Source organism: Pseudorasbora parva, chromosome 23 (genome assembly GCF_024679245.1).
Source record: "Pseudorasbora parva isolate DD20220531a chromosome 23, ASM2467924v1, whole genome shotgun sequence".
NCBI lineage: Eukaryota > Metazoa > Chordata > Actinopteri > Cypriniformes > Gobionidae > Pseudorasbora > Pseudorasbora parva.
In genome coordinates this window covers 25,961,936-25,978,891 of record NC_090194.1, presented here as the reverse complement: position 1 = coordinate 25,978,891, position 16,956 = coordinate 25,961,936, and positions in this window count along the sequence as shown.

The window sequence follows — 16,956 nt, the reverse complement described above, 5'->3', positions numbered from 1 at the left end:
GTGGACATATTTTATTGTTTTAGTGTATTTTTAAAATTAGATTTGGAGTTTAGTGTACAACGTGCGATTTTGAGCATGAAATGAAATTGTGTTGTAGTTGGTGCGTTAAGAGTTTAGAAAATCTGTTAAAAGTCTTGAAACAATTGTCATAGTGATTGTAAAGAAACTGTGCGATTTATTAGATATTTAGAAAAGAAACAAGACAAAAATACTAAGAAAGATTAAGTTTTCTTGCAGTGTGGCATCCATCATCCAGAATTTTCGAAAAACCAACAGGTACTTAGCATATTGACTGTTTAAAGGCTTCTCCTACTGCAAAGTGTAAATACTTTTACATGTATTACAGTGCCTCGGTCTCTTGTAACTGTATTTTGACTAGGATTCAACGTCTACCTCCCTCAGGAAAGCTCCTAAATGAAGAACAGGAACTATTGTCAACATGGTGATCGCTGATGAAATAAAACAAATGTGTATTATTATTATTATTGTATAATAATATTGCATACAATAAACCGTTTGCCAGTTGTGTGTTGTAAGTGTGTTGGTGCGTTAAGAGTTTAGGTAATTTGTTATCATCAAACAACTCCGTTAGGCCACAAATATCTTTTTTTATGTGAGCTTTTGGCACCATCTTTTGGGTTAAATTATAATTACATCTCACATTTACATCTAGGCCTACTAGATAAAAATATTTTTTACACATATTTAAAATCGTTCAGTAGATCTATTTATAAATAATTTATTCATGTTAATTTTGTTTATTGTAATCGTTAATTGTGTAGAAAAAGAAATAAAACCGAATAAAAGGCCTGCTGGTTCAGATCGGTTCAGATGCTATGCCCCCTCTAGTGGAACCAAACTTTCGATTACATACAAAACAGGGCTTTATTTTAATGTAGTGCCAGAAAAATATACACTAGGAAACGATATTTATAGTATTATAAAACATAGCTTTAAATAGGCTATAAGAGGCTAACAACAACATGTTCCCTTACTTTAGTGTACAACAATTTACTATAGTTCAGTGTCCAAGTGGCCAATAGTAGTTTTTTTATAAAATCGTTTGCAAGTAGCCTATCATGTTTAAAACCACGGGTGCCATTGGAATCTATAAAAGCCACGGAAAAGCACAGCACTCGGTAAGAATCAACGTTTCCCTTTCGAGAGAGGTTCCTCGTATTACGTATGGGAAAAACTCCTTTTCTCGAGAATGTGAAGCAAAACTTTTAATAAAGGTATCTATGTAAAGCGCAGTGAGCTGCACGGCCATAGCCCAGCGCGAGGAGCGCTCTGATTGGCCGGGCTGCGGCAACTGCAGGAACCTATGGTGAGGCGGCTGAGAGGAACGAACCAATGGGGGGCGTTCCAGAAGCCCGCCGAAAAAGGTGCTTATATTTGCATACAGGAGGCTATATAAGACCCTAATTCGCCATAGGTGTCAGATTTTATCTCCTTCAGCGATACCTTCGCTGGTCTCCGGAAGAAGCACCGCCGTTGAAAAGGCACCAGCGGAACCTGCAGCTGAGGACGACGGACTCCCTCTCCGCCTTCTCTGCCGTTCCAGCTACGCCATCCGGCGTTATATATCCTTTAAACTGTGTCTATGTTGAGTGTTATATGTGTTTGTGTGTGTGTTGCCGCTGCAACGCCACTTCTAGAGCTTACAGGCTTGTTCTACTCGAGGACTCTCTCGTTCCGCCGTGTCGTTAAGCGCCGCGGAAAGACGGAGCTCTTCTCACTCTCCCTCTGCTCTCGTCCCGTCGCGCTGAATAGCGCCGCGGAAAGAGAGAATGTTAGAGGACATGAGCACACTCAAGCCGAAGCTCTCTTCACTCTGCCGCCGCCGCGGCTCTTCTTCCGCCGCTGCCACAGAGTTGTTCCCACTCTTCTCTCATTCCGTCGCGCTACAGCCGCGGACAGAGAATACTAGAGTGAATAGGCGAACTCGAGCCGAAGCTCTCGTCACTATACCGTCGCGCTGAGGAGGCGCCGCGGACAGACGGAGTTTTTCCTCAGTCTTCCTCTTCTCTAGTTCAGTCTCGATATCGCCGCGGACAGAGAATACTAGAGTGAATAAACAAACTCGAGCCGAAGCTCTCGCCGTGCTAGAAGCGCCGCGGACAGAGTTTTTCCTCACGCTTCCAATTCTCTCGTCCTGTCGCTCTATCGCCGCGGACAGAGAATACTAGAGTGAATAAACAAACTCGAGCCGAAGCTCTCGCCGTGCTAGAAGCGCCGCGGACAGAGTTTTACCTCACGCTTCCAATTCTCTCGTCCTGTCGCTCTATCGCCGCGGACAGAGAATGCTAGAGTGAATAAACAAACTCGAGCCGAAGCTCTCGCCGTGCTAGAAGCGCCGCGGACAGAGTTTTACCTCACGCTTCCAATTCTCTCGTCCTGTCGCTCTATCGCCGCGGACAGAGAATGCTAGAGTGAATAAACAAACTCGAGCCGAAGCTCTCGCCGTGCTAGAAGCGCCGCGGACAGAGTTTTACCTCACGCTTCCAATTCTCTCATCCTGTCGCTCTATCGCCGCGGACAGAGAATGCTAGAGTGAATAAACAAACTCGAGCCGAAGCTCTCGCCGTGCTAGAAGCGCCGCGGACAGAGTTTTACCTCACGCTTCCAATTCTCTCGTCCTGTCGCTCTATCGCCGCGGACAGAGAATACTAGAGTGAATAAACAAACTCGAGCCGAAGCTCTCGCCGTGCTAGAAGCGCCGCGGACAGAGTTTTACCTCACGCTTCCAATTCTCTCGTCCTGTCGCTCTATCGCCGCGGACAGAGAATACTAGAGTGAATAAACAAACTCGAGCCGAAGCTCTCGCCGTGCTAGAAGCGCCGCGGACAGAGTTTTACCTCACGCTTCCAATTCTCTCGTCCTGTCGCTCTATCGCCGCGGACAGAGAATACTAGAGTGAATAAACTAACTCGAGCCGAAGCTCTCGCCGTGCTCATTCTACCGCCGCCGTGCTGAAGCGCTGCGGACAGAGAATACTAGAGTAAGTTAGACGAGCGAGCTCGGGCTGTTGGGTATGTCAAGAACAATGTCGCTGCAGCGCGCGCTTACTGCCAAGGAAGTTGTAATGGCTGCCTTGTCATGATAGCGCGCGCCCCTTCCACAGCGCGTTGCTGACTAGAGCGCGGCTTACGTCATAGCACGCGCTCACTGTCAGAGCATAAGGGCGTCGGAAAATAGCTGCCAAGCTAAGCCCTTTTTTCACTCTATCACTTCCAGTCCCCTTTATTCAGGCGGCTGGAAAGGTTTTTACACTGTAGACAAAGTGTCCACTACACAGTGTGCACCCCTACATAAGCACTGTTAATTCAGCCTCACAAAATCACAAATAAATCCCGCCGCGGCCGGATTACACCATATAAAGTCAACTAGCCTTATTGCAGTCAACTAGCCTGTGGTCAAACACGCTTGTCTGCATGCGTGCTTTCAGTCTAGACTAGAGCATAACGGCATTGTGGAATGGCTCACATACCACCCGCACTTCCTTACATTCTCCCAGTTCCCTTAAGTTAAGTGACTGGAGATGAAATATTGCAGTCAACTAGCCTGTGTTAAACACGCTCGTCTGCACACTAATGCTGTGTGCGTTTACCCCTGTGGATTTGCTCACTGGTTTGCACCGTGGGTATTCTACGTAGGTTGTGCGCCACTGCACATTGTTTACACTACACACAAAAGAGCTTTCTATGTAGGAAATGTGCCCACTTTACAGTCTGCACTCCTGCACCCAAGCACTTTTCACAAAGTTCACTCTCGCACACACAATATAAATGTGAGGCGTGCGCCCACTGCAAAGCCTGCACCGCCAAAACTAACACTATCCCCACAGTGTTACAAGCAGTGTTACAGCACAAGCAACCCGGCTAACAGGCCCCTATTACTAAGCGGCCAGCCCCCGAATCTAATTCAACCCCTGGCTTTACGAGCCCAGGCCTGGCAGGCCATTCCTGGTATATAATATTGGGTGTTGAACATATAAAACGAGGTTCTCGCTACAGTTTTGCTCGCAGACCCCGCGATTCAAGCCGTGGTCGAGCCCTCTGTAAGAAGCAGTGTCAGTCACGTGCTTCTCGCTGAGGCATTGAGACTGTTAAAGGAGAGAGCGGCGAAAACAGTACACCCGACGCTAGCGAGTCAGGTTTTTACTGTCGCTAATTCCTCATGCCGAAAATGGGTGGCGGTCTCAGGCCCATTTTCCAGGCATCTGAACAAAGCACTTATGACACGCTCGTTTCAAGGTGCTGACGGTGAAACAAATCCTCGCGCACATTCGCCCCGGGGATTGGGTTTTCTCAATAGATCTGAAAACGCATACTTCACGTTACGATAAACCTCCACCCCCACTACAGGCCATTCTTGAGATTCGCCTTCGAGGGGCAGGCTTATCAGTACAGTCATTGTCATAGACTCAAGACTTACGGCATAAGAACCACCACGTCTTGATAATGTACATAAAATCGCTAGGGCAGCCGAGATCAGACTCTGTTCACTGCATGGCTAAGCATCTCCTTTTATGGGCAGAGCACAATCTGAACTCCCTAAGGGCGGCTTACGTGCCAGGTATTCTGAATCAGGGTCCGGACATGTTATCCAGAGGACCCATGTCCCCAGGGGGATGGTCCCTTTACCCGCAAACAATTCAGCTCGCACAGCACACGCTGCCCAATATTTTTTCTGCAAATGCAGGGATGCCCTGGCCCATGTTGGCCCAGACTCCCTCTATATGTTCCCTCCGATCGCGATCCAGCTGCAGCCTGTGCTTTTGAAGCCCCACTTATTGCCCCACTTTGGAAGAACCGTACATGGTTCTCCATACTGTTTCAGCTGTCAGACACAGCCCCATGCCTATTCTGCCAATGAAAGGGAAGGTCTGGCATCCCAATTCCGAGCTGTGGGCCCTCCACGTATGGCCCATCAACGGTATCCGGGAACCTCTCTGACAAGTTATGAACACTATTTCGGAAGCTAGAGCCCCTGCTATCTGGCAGCTCTGCTTTGAAGTGGTCAGTGGTTTTCTAACCAATGTGCTATGCGAAACATCAACGCACACTCATGCGAACTGGCGGAACCGCTCGCTTTCTCCAAGAGCTAATGGATGCGGGTCGTCCCCCCTCCATACTCGGGGTGTGTGTCTCCGCCATAGCAGCTAGCCACGCTCCGATCGCGGCACATTCACTAGGGAAAAGTGATCTTATTGTGTGTTTTCTTAAAGGGGCCAGGAGATTCAGCCCGCCTTGCCCCTACCTCGGTCCCTATTTGGGACCTCGCCATGGTTTTGGAGGCCGTGAAGGGTTCCCCCTCCTAACCACTTCAGAACACGAGCTTGAAGCACATATCACTCAAAACCGTTTTTCTGCTGGCTGTGGCCTCGGTTAACCGAGTGGGTGGCTTACCTGCACTCTCCGTGAGCCCTTCCTGTCTTGAGTTTGGGTCCAGCAACTTCTAGGTTGTGCTCAAACCGAGGCATGGTTTTATGCTGAAAGTGCTATCAACCCCTTCAGTATGCAGGTCTTTGCACTGCTTAACCCGCGTCTCAGAGAGAATAAGACGCAAACCTATTCTGCCCAGTCAGAGCATTGAGATTGTATCTAGAGCGCTCCGCCCCCTTCAGGCAGTCGGATCAGCTCTTCATTGCTTCGGTGGCCGCACTAAAGTTTGTGCTGTCATGAAACAGTCTCTCACACTGGATAGTGGATGCAGTCCCACTAGCATATAGGTCCAGGACCTAACCTGTCCTACAGGCATTTAAGCCCACTCCTCTAGAGGCATGGCCTCATCTTGGGCATTGGTCGTGTGACATTTCTTTGGAAGATATCTGTGCGGCGGCAGGCTGGGCCTCTCCGTCCACTTTTATCAGATTCTACAAGTTGGAGGTTCCAGCTCTACAAGCAGGGCTTCTCTCCATCTAGGCTCTATCTTGACCCTGGCAAACAGATTGCCTTACATTTTGGCCTGTACACATTAGTCCTTAAGCACTATTCATTCATCATAAGATCCGACTATGTCCGATCAGCTGTTCAAACGAACCGACTCTTCCGGTTCTTCATTCCCCTTATAAGCCGCCTCTGTCGGTGTCTCGGGGGTTTATAACATGTGCTTTGGGTATACTGGGTCAGTCAGCACACACGGCGCTTTACATTGTGTTCCCATACGTAATACGAGGAACCTCTCTCGAAAGGGAACGTACTCGGTTACTTTCGTAACCTCGGTTCCCTGAGAGAGAGGAACGAGTATTACGTTCCGTGCCGTGTTTATGCTTCTCAGGTATCGCTTCAGTCGATCTTAAAACCTGACACCTATGGCGAATTAGGGTCTTATATAGCCTCCTGTATGCAAATATAAGCACCTTTTTCGGCGGGCTTCTGGAACGCCCCCCATTGGTTCGTTCCTCTCAGCCGCCTCACCATAGGTTCCTGCAGTTGCCGCAGCCCGGCCAATCAGAGCGCTCCTCGCGCTGGGCTATGGCCGTGCAGCTCACTGCGCTTTACATAGATACCTTTATTAAAAGTTTTGCTTCACATTCTCGAGAAAAGGAGTTTTTCCCATACGTAATACTCGTTCCTCTCTCTCAGGGAACCGAGGTTACGAAAGTAACCGAGTACGTTTTTCTCTGTTCAGAAGGCTGTCATGTGCATCAATTAATGGTGTTTTATTCAAGTGAAATTGGACAGTTTAATTTCTTTCAATTTCTTTTTAAAATTTGACTGAAACACTTACGAAAACCGGTAACCTAACCCACAATTTCTGAAACCTGACACCAAAACCACACACCAAATCTCTTTATTTTACTGTCTATGCCAAATCTGCAAAACTATACAATCTGGGTCTCCGACTTTTGTTACATTTCATAAAACACTTTTTGTAAAACAAAACACAATTCTCTTCAGGAAGTATCTTGATTTGCTTTTTTTTTTTTTTTTTAAACACAACCAATCAAAGTGCTACACTAATTCACCAGTGCCTTACACAAACTCCTCAGGTGTGCAAACAGTCACTGCTTTACTTAACACCAACCAATCATTGCTTTAGAATAGGCCAAAGGTCAAGTTATAGGGTTTGAACAATGGTTTCAAGCAATGCAGACAGAATAAGGGATGTTGGAGACACACACTTGCGTTCTTTAATCTATTCTAATATACTTTTGGTTTACGATTTTGTTGTATTCCACATTAATATTTGGCCTAATACAGTTTGGCCCTAATACAGTTTTTACCTATTGCCTGAACACTTTAACACATTGTGTCAAAACTGTACACAGAAGCACACAAAACACAACACTGGGAAATAAACTATTCACATGTACGTCAAATCGAAACCTAACAATCCTCTGTCAAAATGTCACTGATGACAAAATGATACACACTTGCATCATATGAATACACTTTAAGATTAGCAGCAACACACTAGTGCACTTTATATAAAACACTGCAGTCTTTAACTTTCACTGTTTTTACTCAGTTCATCAATTAGCATTCTTTGAAGCAATGCAGTTTTTTGTTCTTTTTTTCAGCAAAGGTTTTCATAAACAAAAATGAAAATACTAAAAGGTTACAAATAAACATAAACATGAGTTATTACATAAACTCAATACTGTACATTACAGTACTATGCTTCACAGTACAGTAAATGCAGTAACGCAAATTCAAAAATAAAACAAAATACACTGCTGTAAATACAGAAAAACAGGCCAATTGTGCGTGGGTGGGATTACAGATCCTGCCGTCTGTTTGGGTCTGGCCACAGAATCTCATCAACGTCACAAGCAATATTTTCTCCTGCTATGCAATGGGGGAAAAATGCCTTGTGTGCCGAATCCATCCAAGGATTGACATTACCTCAAAGCCCCTGATGCCTCTTCCATGGCCTGTAGAAGAGGCATGTGGGCATGTGGTCTGCGGTCATATACCCGCCATCTCCGAACGAAAAAAAAAACCTTCTTGTCTGGGTTCCCAGACAACAGCAAACCTGGGCTGCTCTTATCTGTCCTGTATAACTGCATCATGAAGTGCATCGAGAAATGGGGAGTATGTGTTGGATATTGTACGGACCTAGATTGGCATGTTTGGTGTAGTAGCCCTCGAAGGCTTATGGCAGCACACATTGTGATGTTTCCCCCAATTATATTACGACCCCGTTGTCTACTTCTGCTGAGGTTAAAACCAGCCTCATCGATCTAAATCAATTCTTGAGGCTGTGCAGCTCCATCCATGTCCTAGATTTTCTGCAACAAAAAAATGTATAGCATGAATGACTGGCATTACTCAAACATTTACATTTACATTTAATCATTTAGCAGACGCTTTTATCCAAAGCGACTTACAAAAAAGGGGAGAGCAGTAGAAGCAACGAAACAAACAAGGCCAACAACCTGTAAGAGCTGTAAGAAGTCTCAATTAATTAGCACAGTACACAATGTTTTTATTTTATTTTTTAAAGCCATCTACAATTGCCATCTAAAATAGCCACCTACAACAAAAACTCACGTACGCAAAATACAGTATACCGGATTATGATAGCTATGATAACTATGTAACACACCCGCCTGAAGGCACAAATCCGGATGAGAGACGTAGATATGATCGAGGAGTGTGCGCTTTTTGGTCGTTGCTGTGGTGATCAGTAAGTGCTATTCTGTATTGGTCAGGTGCAATTGGAAAAGATGTGTCTTAAGATGTTTTTTAAAAATGGCTACAGACTCGGCAGCACGAATTGAGATCGGCAGGTCATTCCACCAGGTGGGAACGGTCGGGTAAAATGTCCGTGAGAGAGATTTCATGCCTCTTTGGGATAGAACCACGAGGCGCCACTCACTCGCAGAACGCAAGCTTCTGGAGGGTGTGTAAGTCTGAACAACTGAGTCCAAACAACTTCTGTAGAAGATTTTTATTATTGAATTTAATGTAAAATAAGCTGTATACAAGACACTATTAGTTATTGGCTGTTTGCTGAGGTTGTGTTTGCCCTGTTTTAAGTTCTTGGGGACCTTGACAACGTGCTTGAAAATGACATGTAGAAGGTGCATGATGGACAGAAAAAGAACTGGGAATGCTGTGACATATGAGCCAGGAAACCAACTGGAAAACTAGCTGAAGGTTGTGACCATTTTGGGAAAGCAGCTGGGTATATATGCTAGGTAAACCAAAGAACTGGAGTTGTCTCCTGCAGGGGAAACTCGGCTTTGTTATTTTGAATAAAGTCTTTCTGAAATCAAATGATCTTTGGGAAATGGTTTTTGCAAGAAGAAAATTTCCAACATATTTGGCACCCCAGATGGGACTGGCTTCGGAGCTGATGACAAACCACAGCAAGCTTGATGACCTTGAATGATCAACACAAACACCAAGTGGCCACTATCTTGAGGTGAGCAAATTTTTGCTTTTTCTTAAGTTTGTGTTGATCTCCAGGGCTCGCTTGGAAGTGGTAAGTCACTAAAAAAGCTTCTCCAAATTTAAAGAACTAAAAAAGGAATGAAGATCTTTGATTTCAGAATAATTGCATGATAATTATGTACTTGTCAGAAGGTTGTGTAGGTTATCAGATATTTGTATAAGGAATCAAGTGGGCCTTGAAGGATGATTCCTTTATTTTATTTGAACTGATAAGGATATCAGATATTTGTGTAAGGAATCAAGTGGGCCTTGAAGGATGATTCCTTTATTTTATTTGAACTGATAAGGATATCAGATATTTGTGTAAGGAATCAAGTGGGCCTTGAAGGATGATTCCTTTATTTTATTTGAACTGATAAGGTTATCAGATATTCAACCCAAGTGGGCCTTGACGGATGGGTTTTTTTTATTTAATTTTATTTTAACAAATAAGGTTAACTAATAACTAATCAGATATTGGCACTTGTCAAGAGGACTTTGTACCGGTGTGGGGAAGTGCAGCAGTAATTTTAAGTGAATTCCACTGTGTTGAAGGAAGTCCAGAAGTGGGTCCTTTAAATTTATTTTTTATAAAGTAAAATTTGAACAGAAAGGATGGTTCTGAAAGAGACAGAACAGAATAGTGTATCTGTGTGGGATCCTGTGTCTTGTCTGACTGTGTCTGTGGGTAAAAATAGTGACCCCCTCCCTGGTCACTTGAGAACAGTGAATGAGAGAATGAGCCCTATAGGAACGTAAATGTGAGGTATTGAAAATAAATAAAGGAAATTAGAATATTGTTTCAAAATATTAGTTCTGCAGAACACTATAATACGATATATATAAAAATAATAATATATATATTTTTGATAAATGTAATTAATTATTTTAATAGATGAATAAATAATAAGATTGCACGCGCTTAAAGTATTATATATTATATATGAAGACGTCTAAAAATGTCTATCTCTTTATCCCTGGGGGACAGTATGAGAAAGTATTCCCATGCAGAGAATTATGCTTGTGTTAAAATAACTTGTGCATTGAGCTGAGTGAAAGCGAGATTGGGTGACCAAGTTTAAAGAAAAGTTTCAACATTTATAGATAATTTGCAACAATCTTAGGACCTTAGAGAATGGGACTTGGTGGTTCAAATTAAACCAAAAAAGAATTCCTGTTGGTTGAGAAGTTTTATTTACCAAATTATTTTTATCCCAGCATGTGAATATAGAAGAATGAAAAAGTATTTAGCTGTATTACACTCAGTATCAGTAAGATAGATTGCCTTTCTTTTCTGCATACTGCAACGAAGAACTTGCTTTACTAAAAATAGAATGAAGGAACTGCTGTAGTCAACCAGTGACATTTGATAACTAGTGAAGAAAATGGTTAGAGAATGGAATTTAGAAAAAGAGCTGATTGCTCAGATACAACTGGAATTAGAAGATATAAAAGTTCAATCTGATTCATGCAGATCTCTGAGTGTTCAAATTTCAGATGGCTTCAATGACAGTGCCTTGACCACTGAAGCAACAAGTGGGGAAAGGTGAAGACACGGCTGCAGAGAGAAGAAGAGAGTGGATGATGGGCTTTTTTCAGCTCCCTTCCTGAAAGGAGAAGATGACGCTTTCCAAAAGGTCAGCATGGAAAAAGACTGATTTAATGCAGGGAAAGGTAAACCTTTCACTTGAGGCTTTCCTGAGGACAGAGACAATATCCTGACATGCAAAACTTTGACAAGATCAGTCAAAAGCTAAAATGGATAAGAGGCTGAGAAACGACAGAGCCTAAGTTCCACTCGACAACACCAGGACTTCGCAACAGGCCTTTGAGTGACTTCAGGCTGACGACACATGCAGAACAACAGCCGAGGAGCTTCAAAAGACTGATGATCTATACAGAAGGACTGACATCGATTCCCTGACGGGCGGCACAGGTGCGGCATCTACAATGATCACTCTAGAGTCTGCTTCAAATTTGTTAGTTATGATATTCACTCATTTCATCTTGATAATTCACTGGTCTCATAGCAGTTCTTTGTATTCTCTGCTAAACTAACCTTCTCTGCTTTTTCAGTATAGGCACCAGTCCAGCCCTATGTCTGATGGAAAAAAAAAAAAAAGAGAAAAGAAAAACACAGTGCATTGACAGACAATAGTGGGTGTTCAACTCACCTAATAGTTACAACTGAGGCTGGATTTGGTATAGTAAGGGCTAGAATGTTAAACATCTAGGGCTAAAATCATTAAATATGTATTCATTGGTTAAGAAAATATAGACACGAGATGTCTCACAGAAAAATATGGTAGGTAAACTGAATGTTGGTCACTCCATCTTGTTTAATAAATTTAACTTTAACTAGAGCTGGATTAAATAATAATAACTCCAAAGTCAAAAACATGAAGTCAGAATGCTGTCATCAGTGGGATAACGAGATAAAAATATTATTGGCCAAGGATCCATGATAATAAAGAGATCTCCAATATCATTCTTAAAGAAGCTCATGAGCAACAACAAAAAGAAAATTACAAACTTAAAATGAGACAAACAAATTATTAAATGCACTTGAGAAATTACAATCGACTGTCTCAACTGCACCATAACTAGGTCTACTATCTATTAGACTTTGTGAGAAAAAGAAAGGTTCATGTACAGGGAATGCTACAGTGCCATGTTCAGACCTTGTGGCATTCCTGGTGTTCCTCAATTAGAGCACAACCTGTTGAAGCAGAAACAAAAATACATGATGGGGTGTGATTGATGGCCATGGAGTGTGAGTGGATTGACAGAGAGTGTCTGAAGAGACACTAAGGCAAAAATATATTTTGCCAAAACAGCTGTATTTAAATTTAGTATGTGGGCCCACAGGGCAAATTATGCCCGATAAAACAATGACCATGGATGAATTTGGTTAAGCTTCCTGGTCAATACTTTTGTGGTAAAAAGGAGGGAAAAATATTGCCACATTTGCGCAGCGCATAACATATCTACATTTCTTTTCAGCATATCGCTATGGAGCTGACGGAGCGGATTCAAAAGTGTAATATCATGTAACTGTTAACTTGAGCAAAGTGGGTTGAGTGCTTTCCATATGCATCAGAAATTATGAAAGAATAATGAGAAACAAAACAATGAAATAACTGAGTTGAATTGGCTAATTGTAAAGAATAAATTTGAAACTCTTTGGGGAAAAATGGTATAAGACAAAAATGATTATGAATAGAGGTTTAAGCCCTGCTAGTGATGTAAGTTGAGAGCCCTAAAAGGGGACAGGACAGCGCTCAGCCTCACAAAAGCTTTTCACAGGAACAGTGGGACAGACGAGCAGATGATTATTATATGTTGTTGTCACTAACAAGAAATGGTTTAGTCTCAATTATAGGTGACAGGAGCTCAATTCCAGGAAGGATTCCAGTATGATCCAACAAAAAGAACCACTGAATGCACATTGGGATCTCATAAGAAGAGTGTGCACTGATCACCAGAGGACACTTGAGTCCATGCTTCTCATCTTAAAATACATCAGCCAACTTCAGCATTCCCACATACCATGAAGTAGGGGACACAAGAGCGTACTAGTGACGTCTCTCCCTTACCAACGAGGGAAAGCCCATTGCAACGGCTCGCAAAGAGTCACCCTGGTGAAGAGTTGCTCACAGAATGATCATCATCTCAACAAATGGAAAAAGGGGATAGGCTTGACCAGAGATGCACAATGAAGGTTGCAGAGTGTTGAAAGCTCATAAGGAGCAATGCAAGACAGAAGAATCAATTCAGAATTTCAAATGTTATGCTTTAGATCTCAACAGACAAGAGATAAAACTGCAAAACTGTAGAGGTGCAGATATTGAAAAATAAGACGGAAAAAAAGGTTGAGATGCAAAAATACTTGTAAGAGCCCCATAACTTCAAAGAATAAGAAAAAATAAATAAATATTATTACTACTAATAATAATAGTAATACAGAAGAAGAAAAACGTAAAATGCAAACTATATCACTACCGTAGATAAAAGATTGAAGTTTAGACAATAGTAGTTGCAGATATCTTTGGACTTGTGGTAAAGAATGACTTCTAGCCTCTTTGCCACTAAGAAATGAGCGCTAGAGTACGGCTAATTAAAGCATTGTCAATGAGAATCAGAACAACTTATAAATGCTTACAAAGGTAGAACTAAAAGAGCTTATGAACAAGATCCTAATATAAAATAGATGACTCCAGAAGTATACCGAATAAATTTCAGTCTAAAGTTAAAACAAAGTTTGAATTAGGACTATAGGTATTACCACGAATGTCAATTTCAATTCAAAAGCTTGATAGCTTGATTTAGTAAGACACTATGATACAACTAATTTGAATATTTATCAAGTAGTGCTTACAGAACCACAACCTAATTTAATAAAAAGTAGGCTATTAGAAGGCAACAAAAGAGGGCCAAAAAAGATATTTGCCATTCAGATAAAGAATTGTTGCAGCAACTCTTTTAAACATTCTTCGATGTGCATAGTTTGTGACATCTAAGAATGTTGAGGGGGGAATAAGATATTAGATGATAAGGAAAGATTAATGGATATTTATAAGCAATGTAAGAAAATTTCCAGTCTGAACTGTGAACATTTGTGCCAAAATATCGAACAAAAGCACTAAAAGCGATAAGTAATTGATTAATGAGCAAACACTTAAATTACACACAAGGGAGTTTTATAATTATGTGTCTACTTCTAATCAAGTTTTAGAGTTTTGTTAGTAGTAAAAAGGAAGAAATGATTGCTTCATGAGCAGCTTGAACTGAGCCACTAAAGCAATCAGTCAGACTGCATTAAACTTAAGTTAAAATTATATTTATTGTTAGTTTTTGTAATAAACAGACAAGAATTTAAACAATCTAACAAAGAACTAAGTGTATTGTGATAGCAAATATACAACAATATTCTGATCATTCATCATCTAAAAATGATTTTGACTAAAAGATTGATTCTTCAGATTAAGGAATTAATAAGACTTTATAAAAATAGGAATTGATCAAAAAATAAGAAAGATAGTTTACCTTGGTTTAACCAACAATTATATGGATCAAGCAAAATAACAACAGAAAATGGCTAATTTATATTTACTATAGTCAGGAGATTTAGAGATGATGCTTTATCTGTGCTATAGAAGAACAATTACATGAAACAAATAGAATGACAAGGCAAAATAGGCAAGCCCTTAGTTGATTATTGATTATTGGCAGACAAAGTTATAAGTAAGTTAAACAAGAGGCGTAAGAGCAGAAGTTAAAGAAAACTGGTTTAATTCTAAAGTTTGAAGAGTGATTTGCTAAATAAGGGATGTCTTTAAAAGTTGCAATATCAAGATTGTTCTGTATCAACATGGTTATTGTTCTGCTGTGAAATTTTCATGTTAATATCGCTAATTGTCAAAGCCATGGTTAAGCACATGGAAATGCTAAAAGGTTAAGATAATGAGAAAACAATTAAGAGGGCAAACAAAGTATGTTAAGATTGGTCTGACAAATCAAATTGAAATGTACAAACATCTGATGGAGATTTAAGTATATCTAATGAGGGCAAAAAAGACGAATATGAGAACAATGTCTGGGTTAAGGATGTCTACATTCCAAAAATAACTTGTATTAGTATTATGCATTGATATACTCTATATAATTGTGAAAATAACTTACAAGGCTGAGCCAATTGTATGATAATGCTTACAACAATGGTCTAGTTTTAAAGGGAGCAAAAGAATCTTTTACTCTTTTTGGAAAAAGAAAAAAATACACCTAAGAAAGAAAGAAAAATGTCTGAAAAGAGATGTTTGGTTCTGATGCTCATCCAGAGTGTGGTTGCATAATCTGGTCTTTGGCAATGAAGAGTGAGTGACTTAATTTAAGTCATAAGGTAGCATAACTAAGGAAGCTAGATTTTGAAGCTACACGTCTGGAAGAAAGATACAAAATTGGGGCTTAGGTAAGCCCCAGAGGGGGGAATGTAGAAGATTTTTATTATTGAATTTAATGTAAAATAAGCTGTATACAAGACACTATTAGTTATTGGCTGTTTGCTGAGGTTGTGTTTGCCCTGTTTTAAGTTCTTGGGGACCTTGACAACGTGCTTGAAAATGACATGTAGAAGGTGCATGATGGACAGAAAAAGAACTGGGAATGCTGTGACATATGAGCCAGGAAACCAACTGGAAAACTAGCTGAAGGTTGTGACCATTTTGGGAAAGCAGCTGGGTATATATGCTAGGTAAACCAAAGAACTGGAGTTGTCTCCTGCAGGGGAAACTCGGCTTTGTTATTTTGAATAAAGTCTTTCTGAAATCAAATGATCTTTGGGAAATGGTTTTTGCAAGAAGAAAATTTCCAACACTTCACATACAGAAATGTGATTTTGTGCTTTACCAAGACACGTCTGATCTTGGTAATGCCTACTCGATTGATGTTGATGAAGCCAATCTGCAAGCATTTGTTCCTGTAACTGGTGGAGACGGATTGCAATGTTTGCTCTAACCATTTCTAAAATGGGAAGCTCCTGCTCTTGGGTGAACACGCATTGTCTTCTAATTTTCTGTAGAAAAATGCAACCACAGATTTTTATTGGTTTGGTTCAGTTCTGTATACTGTACACAGTACTGTAAAAAAGTGTTGTACTGCATGTTCCACAAAACGACTTACAAAAGGAGCACAGCCAACTTGCAATACAGTTATGTGACATGATACAGTACTGTAAATACTGTCGATACAGTCTGGAGTGGAGAATTGAAGACATACCTGTTTTCCAGTCTGACAACATTACATCATGACTTTGCGTAAACATGTACAGCCTTTTCTAAAGCCAAGAGGCGTGTTATCTGTACGCATTTTGAGCTATCCGCGTGTATTTCTATGCCGTGTGATTCCGCGTGTATGTCTACGCTGTGTGATTCCACGTGAATGTCTACGCCAAAACGAACCATTATGTGTGTGTGTCCACAATGTTAATGGATTTACAAACATACTAAATTATGTTTTTTTGAAAATGTAAAAATGTAGAATGTTTCTTGTGATGGATAGGTTTAGGGGCAGTGGCAGTGGCAGTTTAGGGGAATAGAATGAAACGGTGTTGATAAACACGGTAAAAAGGGATCATGCGTCTTAATAGCACGCCAAAATGCCATACGAATTGGCGTGTTACGCCGGCTTCACACTGCACGTGCAAGCAGGGCGTAGGCAGCGCCGAAGCAGCGCGTGTGTAGAGCAGTAGCAGCGCGTGCACTTTTTGCTTTCACACAGGCAGCGTTTGTCGCGCGCAGTTGTCACGCGCAGTTGTGTACAGAGTAGGCTACTCTATAATGGATAAGTTTGCATTTCTCTTTAATGTATTTGAAATGGAAATAAAGCAAAGATTCAGATTTATCATGAAGCATTTATCATTATTTTTAAAAAATCGTTTCACTTGTTTCTGATGTTTTTTATTTCGTTTAGTGCGAGTTTTTGATAGAAGAATGGCCATCGCACTATATGTCCATGAAAAGCACACTGCTAAAAAGAGAAACTTCAAGAAATCGTCTTGAAATGGATAGGCATC